Genomic DNA, 12,209 nt, shown 5'->3' with positions numbered 1-12,209 from the left:
AGGCCAAATTATATGACATCTAAAAACTCTTTTGATTTTTAATTGACATATACTATACTTAAATCCGTAATTAAATGGTAGGAGAACACTAGCCACATACCAACTCCAGCCATCCTATGAGTGCATTCAGCTTATGGGGTAATAGTACTATGATGGATGATGCACACACACGCACACAAAACAACCCGGACTCCAATTCACCAACCTCCTTTTTACAGTAGTGACTCTTTCAAAAGGAGCAACAATTCCTAAAGATTTAAGGCAAAAGAGCAGTTGTGGCTCTGTGAATAGCTCTAAATGAGCTAATTAGCATTTCAAAAGACTGTAATAATGCTTCCAAGCTTGAAGAACAAATGTACAGCAGAGTGCGACATGAGCTGTTTACTAATATTCTACAATATCTATTGAGTGTCTTTCTTTACTTGTCTCTCTTGGTGTCTTGGCCCCTTACTCTCTTTTCTGTTATTTTTTTCTCCATTCAAGTTAATAAGAATTTATTAAGAGCCTACTATGTGTTAGACACTCTTCTATGTCCTGAAAATAATTCTCTCCCTCAAGGAGCTTACATTCTACTGGGAGATACAGTAAGCTAAATGATAATTAAATACCAAATATTTTGAATAGGAAGAAAGCACCTAAAACTGGGATTGGGGGCAGGGCAGCAAAGGCTTCACTAAGGAGATGACAGCTGAGCCTGGAAGAAGAGGTATGGCTGGATACCATTCCAAGCATGACTTGGCCAACTATTGCAATAACAGGGTGGGGTGATAAGACAACACAGCATATTGGATACAGTGCTAGAGAGAGTCAGAAAGACATGAGTTTGAATCCTGTCTCATACACTTATTAAGTTGTACATCACTAAGATTAATGTAAGATTAATAACGGGGTAGGGGGAAGACATAAAGATCTTCCCCACCCATTAATAGGCCACAAGACATATTTTGTTAATTTCTAATGAGGCACAGGGTCACTCCAGCCCTGAAGAGCGTATATATACTCTGAGGTGAGGCTTTGCTTTGGAGATTATTTTTGGAATACATGTGTGCCAGATGAGACTCGGGGCAGTCATTTTGAGGAGCCCCCTGGCTTTGAAAACCCAGATGTTGCTGCTTCTCTCTCTGGTAATGATGTATGTATCATCTGTGGTCAGATAGTTGGAAGCCCTGTCTCTTGGTCTTTCTGTTTGTAATTTCTGCTTGTATTTTCTCTGAAGTTCAGGGTGCTAACTTTTTTCCTTTGAACTAAGTGAATGATATATATGCTTGATTAAAGTAGATTGTTGACCCCTCAAAAGTTGCTTTCCTTTTAGAGAAGCAGATCTAAGAATCTGTACAGTAGACCCTCTTGCATATGCTGGGGTCCTTGCTGATACAATCACTGGGTAAGCCTCTTAGGCCCTCCCAGATTCACTTAACTCACCGGTGAAATGGGGATAATAAAAGCAAACAGGCTTTGGAGACAGGCCAGGTGTCTTGTATCTGTGCAGGGAGTCTACCACTTCCTGCTGCCACCTCCTAGCCTGTCTCCTTAGGCAAGAAGACTTCATATTGCAGGTGAGCTAGAGCCTTAAATCTTTTATTTCTTGCTGGGCACAATGTGTTCCCCAAGGAAAGACTTCAAGTGGCCAGGCCAGGCATCTTTCATCTGCCCCAAAGCAAACACTTCCACCTATACCAGTACAAGGCATCTTTCACATCCTGCTGCCAACTGAACCTCCCCATTGGGATATGGAGAATCTCTAATGAAGAGCAACCTTCCTTTGACCTCAGGTCTCCCATATCCTGCTGTGCCTGTCCTTGAAGGTGGGGTCATCTCTAGTTATCCTGATCTATATCTTGCCATTGGACCCAGATGGCTCTGGAGGAGAAAGTGAAACTGGTGATTTTGTACAGCCCTCCCTCCTTTAAATATAATTCACTTGCAAGTCATGGTCCCTTCAAGAATGAAGGACAAACAACAGTAACCCTTTGAAGGTAAAGCTATTACCACTTCCCTGTTCCCCTCTTCCTTTGCCACTCAGTAACCTTTCTTTCTTTGAGGTTCATCCTATTCATATCTACCATTCAATCCAAATCCTGGTAGCTATTGGCTACAAACCTCTAGGTCTCTCCCTTTCCTTTCTCAATCAGTTTGATACCTGGCTTACATTTTTTTTTCTTTTTCCCAACTTCTGCCCTCACACTATGGGACTTCAACATACATATGGATTCTCCCTGAAATATGCAGTTCTTCAACCTACTCATCTCCCATGAGCTACTTCTCAATTCCATCTCAACCACACAAAGATGGTCATATCTTTGATCTTGCTATTACCCACAAATACACCAAGGTTTAAGATTTCTGAAATCGTTTTATCTGACTACAATCTATTGACTTGTCATCTCTCCCTCTCCTTCTCCATTCCTCTACTTAAACTTACTCTTCATTTACACAATGACTTCCAATCCCTTGACCCCTCAATTCTCTCCCAGGTCATCTCTACTACATGAGCCACTTTCTCCTCTTCTCCTCTTCTTGACATCTTAGTGAACCAATTCAACTCTACATTGTCCTCCTTTCTTGAATTCCTAACGCCCTTATCATATTATCAATTACACCTAGCCAAACAAACCTCAGCCTTGGATCACTCCCACCATTCACAGCTAAATACATGCTGATGAACAAAGAAGGAGAAAATCATGCAACTGCTCTGACTGGGTCCATTACAAATTTATACTGCATAACATCAGTTGGGTCCTCACTACTGCTTGACAATTCTACTATACCTCCCTTAAGAACTTCCTATTCCATTCTTTATAGCAGTTTTTCCAAGCCTTTTCATTCCTTCACAAATTTTCCATAGCTCTTCTTCCTTTACTCTCTTAGCTGAGAACCTTGCTTCATATTTTACCGAAAAAAAATTGAGACCATTTGCCATGAACTCCCCTTTCCCTCCTCTTCCTTTTGTCCTGTCACTCAGGGGCTTTCTGTCACTTTCTCCTCCTTCACTCCTGTTTAACATGATGAGGTGGGCTTACTCCTTACAAAGGCTAACCCCTCTATTTGTTCAAGGGATCCCATTCCATCCCATCTCCTCCAACAGGTTACCCCTCCTTTACTATATCCACTCTTTCATTTATTTTCAATCTCTCCCTCTTTACCGATTTATTTCCCACTCTCTACAAACATGTCCATGTCTCTCCCATCCCTGCTACTCTCCTAAATCTTTTCTGCCCTTTGTAGCTAAATTCCTCAAAAAGGCTGTCTGCAACAGGTGCTTCTGCTTTCTCTCCTCTCACTCTTCCTAACCCCTTACAATCTGGCTTCCAACTTTGTCCTTCCACCAAAACTTGAAGCTACTAATGATCTTATAGTTGCCAAAATGAATCCTCATTCTTCTTGACCTCTCTGAAGTCTTTGACACTGATGATCACTCTCCCCTCCTTGGTACTCTCTTCCTTCTAGGTTTTTGAAATTCTCTCCTGGTTTTTCTCCTATCTCTCTGACCATTCCTTCTCTGTCTCCTTTGCTGGATCCTCTTCCAGATCACCCCCTCTAACAGTAGGTGTTCCTTAGGGTTTTGACCTGGGCTCTTCTCTTCTCCCTCTGTACTATTTCACTTGGTGACCTCATCTGCTCCCATGGGTTCAATTACCATCTTTATTCTGATAACTCTTCGTGTCCCAATATCCGTGCTGACTTCCAATCTCGAATCTCCAACTGCCTTTCAGACATCTTGAACTGGATGTCCAGTAGACTTCTTAAACTCAATATATCCCAAACAGAACTCATCATCTTTCCCCCCAAATCCTCCCTACTATTTCCTGCCTTCTCTGTCACTGTAAAGGGCAACACCACCCTCCCTATCCCTCAGGCTCACACCCTAGAAGTCATCCTATATTCTTCACTATCTCTCACCCCCTGTCTCCAAGCTGTTGAAAAGGCCTGATGATTTTACCTTTGCAACATTTCTCAAATATTCCCCCTTCTTTCCTATGACTGTCACCTCTCTAGGGCAGACTTTTATCACCTCATGCCTTGATTACTGCAATAACCTGCTGGTGGATCTTTTTTCCTCAAGTTTCTCCTCAACCCAATTCATTCTCCATTAGGCCACTGAAGTGATTTTCCTAAAATGATCTGATCATATCACTTCCACTCAATAAACTTCACTGGCTTTCTGTTACCTCCAGGAACAAATACAAAATTGCTCTGTTTGCCATTCAAGCCCTCATAACCTACCCCCCCCCCAAATTTTCCAATCACCTTAAACCTTACTCTCCAACGTGTACTCTTTGATCCAGCAACACTGGCCTCCTGGCTATTCCACAAATTAGATGCTCCATCTGTCATCTCCAGGCATTTTCTCTGGCTGTCATTCATTCCTGGATTGTTTTCCCTTCACCACACTGACTATTGACCTCCCTGGATTCTTTTAAGTCCTAACTGAAACTATCTACTATCTAGGTGGTACAGTGGATAAAGTACCAGTGCAGGAGTCAGGAGGACCTGAGTTCAAATCTCATCTCAGACACTTGACACTCACTAGCTGTGTGACCTTGGCTAAGTCACTTAACTCCAACTGCCTCATCCTGGGTCATCTCCAGTCATCCTGATGAATATCTGGTTACTGGATTCAGATGGCTCTGGAGGAGAAGTGAGGCTGGTGACCTGCACAGCCCTCCCTCACTCAAAACAAAGTCAAGTGCAAGTCATGTCATCATTTCTCTGATGGCATGGTCTTCTTTGGCAACGAAGGATGAACACACAAAACTGTCTACAGGAATCCTTCTTCAAGATGTCTGAATGGCAGTTGGAGATTCAAGATTAGAAGTCAGCACATATATTGGGACAGTAAGAGTCATCAGCATAAAGGTGGTAATTGAATCCATGGGAGCAGATGAAGTCACCAAGTGAAATAGTACAGAGGGAGAAGAGAAGAGCCCAGATCAAAATTCTAAGGAACACCTACTGTTAGAGGGGGTGATCTGGAAGAGGATCCAGCAAAGGAGACAGAGAAGGAGTGGTCAGAGAGATAGGAGAAAAACCAGGAGAGAATTCCAAAATTCAATTCCAGTGCTTTCTGGAATTAGAAATTTATCCTGTATATAGTTTGCTTTGTATATATTTGTTTGCATATTGCCCCCCTCCTGTTGGATTGTAAGCTCCTTGAGGACAGGGACTATCTTTTTCCTTTTTGTTCATTGTTGTTCAGTCATTTCAGTCATATCCAACTCCCTGTGACTCCATTTGGGGTTTTCTTGGCAAAGACACTGGAGTGGTTTGCTGTTTCCATCTCCATCTCCTTTTACAGATGAGGAATCTGGGGCAAATAGGGTTAAATGACTTGCCTAGGGCCACACTGCTGGTACGTGTCTGAGGCCAGATTTGAAATCAGGAAGATGACTCTTTTTGACTGCAGGCCTGGCACACTATCCACTGCACCATCTAGTTGCCTCACCATGTACAAAGTACTATGCTAAGCACTTTACAATATTATCTCATTTGAGCCTGGTGTTAACCCTAGAAGGTAGGTACTGTTATTATCCCCATTTCACATTTGAGGAAACTTTCCAGGATCACACAGCCCAGAATGAATATAAATAGGAATTGTTTCTGTTTTGCCAGAAATCCTGACAGTCTTCTCCCAGTTTAATTTTTTCCCCCTAGACTAGAATAAAGAAGTCATTCTTTGCCTCATTATTTTTTACCTAGCCTTAATCACTAAATGGGCATTGACTCAGTCAAACTGAGACCTGCTAAAGACCTTAATTTTAAAATGCCAAGGTCTTCCACCATATGTGGGGCCATCTCCAGTCATCCTGATATATATTTTGCCAGTGGACCCAGATGGCTCTGGAGGAGAAGGTGAGGCTGGTGTCTTTGCACAGTCCTGCCTCACTTACAATTCACTTGCACGTCATGGCATCACTTCCATGATGTCATTCATGGACCTCTTCAAGAACTTAAGACAGACAACAAGCCTGGTGTTTCTTTGATTCATTCAGTTCCTTGGAAGAAGGGAATGAATACAACTTAAATGGTTATCAACAGAGACCATCCCAAATTTGAATTTTAGATAAGTAAAAGAATATGAAATCCTATGTCTGAACTTTTCCTTTAACTTACTTGTCACGTAGTTTATCAGCAAAATGTTCAAAATTCCTGCCCCACAGAGGTATTGGGAAATCAATCAGGATAGTAATCTGGGCCATTCTTGAGCCCATATCACTTTAGTAGTAAGAAAGGAGTTCAGAAGGTTCACATTGATTCTTTCTGGGCTAAAGGGGAATATTGAGGGTATTGATTCTACAGGAATTACCATTATTGGCAAGTACTTACCTACAGTAAAGAACCACACCATGTACAAATGCTAGAATTTATTAAGCCTGGATTTATTTTACTCATATCTTTTGGCTTAGAATATCTTATCTGGGTGGGTTTTTGTTTGTTTTTGACAGGGCCTGGGATTTGATTTATGTAGAGAATTCTAGTAAAGGAAACTTCCTCTACTACTCAATGAGAATAAGCATTTATTTAGTATTTACCAAATAAAAGGCACTATGCTAGGTTCTGGGGATACAGATAAAATAGTGAGATGGTCTTTACCCTCAAGAAGCCAACATTCTACTTCAGGTCATGTACATATATATGTATAGGCAAAACAAAGTAATATGGGGCAGGAGCATTAGTAGCTGGTGAGGAGAGGTGATCAGCAAAGTTCTTGCATAGGAGGTTAAGTTTCAGCTGGGCTTTGAATAATGTAGAAGACAATTGCTCTTCAACTTATAGTCTTACTGGAGAATTAACTGAGTCACTAAGAAGTTAAATGACTTGCCAAAGGTCATCCAGGCGGTAGGTATCAGACGCCATGCTGCCAGTCTTTTATCCATTAGGCCATCCTAACTCATGCCAAAAATAGTTAGGCTACCTTAATAAGGATGAGGAAGGAATTGTAGAATGGGTCTATCACATGATGAACATAGATCTCATGCTACTCAAGGTAAACCAGCTGGTTATCAGAGTCCAGTCACCTGAATTCTTTTAATTTCAATTTGCTCCTACCTATAAAAAGAGATGGAGTCTAGGAGTATATTTTGAAGTGCTGGACAGGATATCAATATATTTGTTAAAACAAATTAACTCTGAAAGCTTGAGTATCACTTAATTTTCTTATTTGAAAACAATTACATTTCATAATGCAAAGAAAATCAATATAGCAGGAATAACATGCTTTCTCCTCTAGCTGTCAAAACCTAGCACCAAGCCTTCTCGTGCCTACAAAATGAGTCAGTTTTGTCATTTACCTTTAGGAAAGCTTCAAAGTAATGCGTAATACAGTCCTTAGCTACCAAAATTTATGAAAAAATAAAGTCAAAACACCCAGGCTACCAGCATATCCATTGGCCTGTAACATACAACAGGAAAATCACAATTGCCTGGGAGATAAATATATAGGATGTGGGTAGAATAATTAGAAGTTACAGTTGAAAAAACATTTCTAAACCTAGATTGTAGTTTACTCTTAAACCTTCAGCTAATACACTGTTTTACAAACCCAAACAGCCAAAACAAAGGGAGGGAAAATTCCATTTTCATGCAAAGCAAAAAACTAAATGGTCCCTTCAGCTGGATCAACATAAATTGTAGATCCCTTTATGAGACAAAGGAATCCCCATTATTATTTCCTTTGCTTAAGATTCTAAAACAGCAGGAATCAAAGTACAGTTAGAAAAAAAAACAGAGGAGTACAGATAGTCATTTTAAGCCTAGCTCTTCAGTGACTGGTAGTTGGGATCTTAACTCGATTGCTGATACTGTTTACATAGCAGAACGTTCTAAGAAACTACAAATTCCTCCCTTGCTGTGCCAGACTTTTTTGCTTCTCTACCTGTTTTAGTTCTTTCCAGAGGACTTTTGTGTTGGTGTAGGTACAACAAACTACTACCACAGTCTGAACACAGATCACTGCACAACCACACGCTCTTAAATGACGTCTTTTTATTACGCGGACAAAACTTGAACGTTGGGCCAGATCTCGCAGGCTATTCTAACAGGTAGTCGCACCCCACGGAACAAACATCAAGAATGCAACTTTGGGGCATCTTTCCTAAAGACCTATAAAAGGTTTAGGGCCCCATGGTTTGGGGACAGAGCAATCCCTTTCTCGTGCCATCTGCCAGCAGGACTCTTGGAAGGTTTCCAGTCAATCCGCCTGTCTCAGATGCCCACCCACTCTGAAGGGAGCTCCTTCCCTTCCAGAGCCACGTCCTGTTCTCCCAATACTACTTGGGGATGGCTCAACCTAGGGACATTCCTCGATTTCCAACCCGGGAACCCCTCTTCCTCCCCGTCCCCCTCTTACGGGCATATACAGCATATCTCTATACTCACCTGCCGGAGCGGGGATTGGCTTCAGAAGCCTTTAAAAAGTTGCGGGGCAGGACAAGCTGGGGCTCAGGCAGGTGGAGGGTGTGGGGACAGAAGGAGCGGAAGAGTTGGCTTCCTCTGGGCTCTCTGCCCGAGCTGAGGCAGTGAGGGAGGGGGCGCTGAAGGCCGATCCAAGCCAAGGTAGCCTGAAGGGTCAAACGGGAAGGCCGTTCTGCCAGGACCCTCCTCTGCTCCAGTCCTAGATCACAGTTATGGGGAAGGTTATTACTCTCTGGCCCCGGCAGCTCCGCCCCTTGTGACACCCTGGCGTGGGGAAGCGCTGTGCCCTCGCCATCCGCACCACTGTACAGCCCACGGGAGGTCAGCAGGCACCTTAGACTGGGCACCTTGGACCGCGAGAGACTTGCCCCGACAGCCCAGGCTTCTTCCCAGGCGGGCAGGGCGCCAGGACCCAAGTGGGCTAGGGGTAAGAGGTGTTTCTCCCGGTGTTGCGCCGGGCGCACTCTTGGAGACGTTGTCTCCTTTACGCTCAGCATTCCCAGCGCTCCAGACTATACTCTAACTGGGGATGCGCTTTGCGTTCTGTCGCCGATCCCCGCCTACAGTGAAGAGGTACCCCTTCAGGGAGCTCCCCGAGTTTTATGCAGGGCTGGAGCACGAGGCTGGAGAAGTTCGAGAAAACTGAAGATATGTGGCCCGCTAGCTCCTAAGGCTTAAAAATGTCTCATCTGGCCAAGGCCGAGGGAAAGTGGTTAGTGAGATCACTGCTACAATTTGGCCACACACTAAACAAGTTTGGTATTACAGTGAAGCTTCGAGAGAAACTTATTTATTCTCTGGAAAATTCCATCCTCCTCTTTGTGCTGGCCCAGGGTACCTTGCCCAGCACTTTGTCTTGGAGTCACAGTAGGTCCAAATGTATAGCTATGCCAGGCAAGTTAGAGATGCACATGGATAAAAGTAAGGATGTAACTAGAATATCTTTAGTTTCCTTTCATAATAGAATTAATTTATCTTCCACGAACTTACCTAAAGAATGACATGGACTAGGACCATGAGAGGTGATGACCTGGCATGGTGGATAAATCCCTGGCTTAGTGAGCTAGTTGGAGCTAGGATAACCTTAGTCCTGCTTCTGATACATACTCTGTGTGACTCTGAGGAGGCAGGGACTCCCCAATGCCTCCTGACAACTCTCTAGGACTGTAAATTATCGATAGGTTGCTGATCTAATGCAGTTTTTGCATTTGGAGAATTCCTCACACAAAACCATCATTCTACAGAAATCCATTTCTCTTCCAAGATCCCTTGAGACTGTTGAAGGAATCACCATTTTCTACTAAGTGAAATTTGCAACCTCAGTGTCATCAAAGAGAATCTAAGGACAGTTTTCAAATCTACTAGTTTCTACCTTGTAGACATCTCTCCAAGTGTTCCTCTTTTCCCATTGTCACAGATACCACTTTAGTTCAGAACCTTATTACCTCTCTTGTCTGGCCTATTGAAATAGCCTAAAGTGTCTCCCCTCTTCAAGTTTCTCCCCACTCCAATCAATCCTCCACAGTCAAATTTGTTTTCCTGCTACATGAATCTGATCATATCATTCCCTGACTAAGACCCTTATGTTGGATAGTCAAAGCTCTATACAAACTGATTCCAACACACTTTTCTAAACATATATCATTTCATACATTCTATGATCTAACTCCGGGGTGGGCAACATGAGGCCTTGAGGCCACATGTTGCCTTCTAGGTCCTCAAGTGTGGTCCTTTGACTCAATTCAAACTTCACAGAACAAATCCCCTTCATAAAAAGATTTATTCTTTAAAATCTGAACTTGGTCAAAAGGCCACACCAAAGGACTTAGAAGATCACATGAGGCCTTGAGGTTTTTCAGGTTCCCAACTCCTGGTAGCTATACTGGTCATCTTATTTTTTCTCATCATGATACTCTACCTCTTGTCTTTGGGCCTTGTAGTACTGGCTGCCAATGCCTGGAACACACTCCCTTTGAATCTTAGAATCCTTTTTTGTTATTTTTAGTTTATGTCCAACACTTTGTGATTCTATTTGGGGTTTTCTTGGCAAAGATACTGGAGTGGTTTGCTGTTTTATTCTTCAACCCATTTTACAAATGAGGAAACTGAGGCAAACCAGTTTAAGTGACTTGTCCAGGATCGCACAGCTAGTAAATATATGAGGCTGAATTTGAACTCAGGTTTTCTTAACTCCAGTGCCAATGCTCTATCCTTTACACCACCTAGCTACCCCTTAAAATCCTTAGTTTCCTTAAGATTCACTTTAAACTTGACCTTGGCAGAAGGCCTTCCCAGATCATTCCAGTTGCTAGTGCATTTTCACTCAAAAGTTGCTCTATGTCTTTTCTGTATATACTTATGTCACACCTCTTTTGGGCTTATTCTTCCAACTCACTGATGCTGTCAGAATGAGTCCCCAGAAGGGAGCTTCTTCATTCAAAGTTCACAAGACTCAATCTGGTTTTTTCCCCTCTAATCTTAATCACTTTCTCAAATGCATATTTGACAATATATGAACATGTTGCTCTTCCCTGTTAAAATGTAAGCTCATTGTGGGCAATGATTGTTTCACTTTTGTCTTTGTGCCCCCAGCACCTAGGACAGAGTCTGCTATATAGTAGAGGTTTAATAAATGTTTGTTGATTGATTAATTTATTGGAATTTCCCAAGTTGATGAAATCACAGGTCAGGACTGCCCCCTCCTACTCAAACATATAATCAACAGAATCATAGGTTCTTTTTAGAAAGAAACTTTAGAGATTATTCCAATATCCAACTAAGTTATCAGCCCTCTTTATAACATTCCTGATAGTCTGTGCTAACAAACTACAAATTTTTAGACCTAAAAGATGTTAAAACTGGACCCTAGAAAAAATCTATTCCAATTTCCTCATTAAAAGGTGAGAAAGCATATATAAAAAAGTAAGACTTAAAACAATTTCAAAGGACACATGATGCAAAATTCCATCCACATACAGAGAAAGAACTATGGAGTCTGAGTGCAGAGAGAAACTTACTATTTTTTTGTTTTTTTTCTTTCTCATGGTTCTTCACATTTGTTCTAATTCTTAAATATCACATGACTAATGTGAAAATATGTTTAATAGGAATGTATATATAGAATGTATATATATCAGATTGGATGCCATCTTGGGGAGGGAAGGAAGGGAGGTGGAGAAAATTTAAAACTTAAGGAAGTGAATGTTGAAAACTAAAAACAAATAAACTTAAAAGCAAAAGAAAACTAAAGCAACTTGTCCAAGGTCATACAGCTAGTTCATGGCATACAGAGGGCAAAAAACAAAAACAGAAAAACTCACAGCATATCTCTTGGTTATCAGTGCAGTGTGTTTTCATTTACATTCTAGTGCCTCCTGTCTCTTCTACTTAAAGAGAGCTCAATTTGATTAAACTTGTTTACTTATAATGCACATAGATCTGATTCATTGTGTCTTAGGAACATTGGGTCCTAACTGAAGCAATGGGAAAGATCTCAGAGTGAATTGAGGCAACCCCCTTCATTCTATAGGATTTCAGCAAGAACTGAGATCTATAGAGGTTAAGTGATATCCTGGGTCACCCATCTAAGTGTATGTCTGAGGCAGTACTCAAAACTCAGGTCTTTTGAATTCCAAGTTACACCACACTGCCCTACATTAGTCTTCGTTCTGGTGACTAGAACTAGAGGAAAAATATAATTTAATTTATTAATGAAAACTTTAAAATATGTACAAATAGCCATCATGTATGCTCTCTACCTCTGCTTTCTCTCCATGCTCAAGCAGAGTCTTGCTTTC

The sequence above is a fragment of the Notamacropus eugenii genome, chromosome 3 (assembly GCF_028372415.1).
Source record: "Notamacropus eugenii isolate mMacEug1 chromosome 3, mMacEug1.pri_v2, whole genome shotgun sequence".
NCBI classification, from domain to species: domain Eukaryota; kingdom Metazoa; phylum Chordata; class Mammalia; order Diprotodontia; family Macropodidae; genus Notamacropus; species Notamacropus eugenii.
This window is presented reverse-complemented; position numbering follows the sequence as displayed.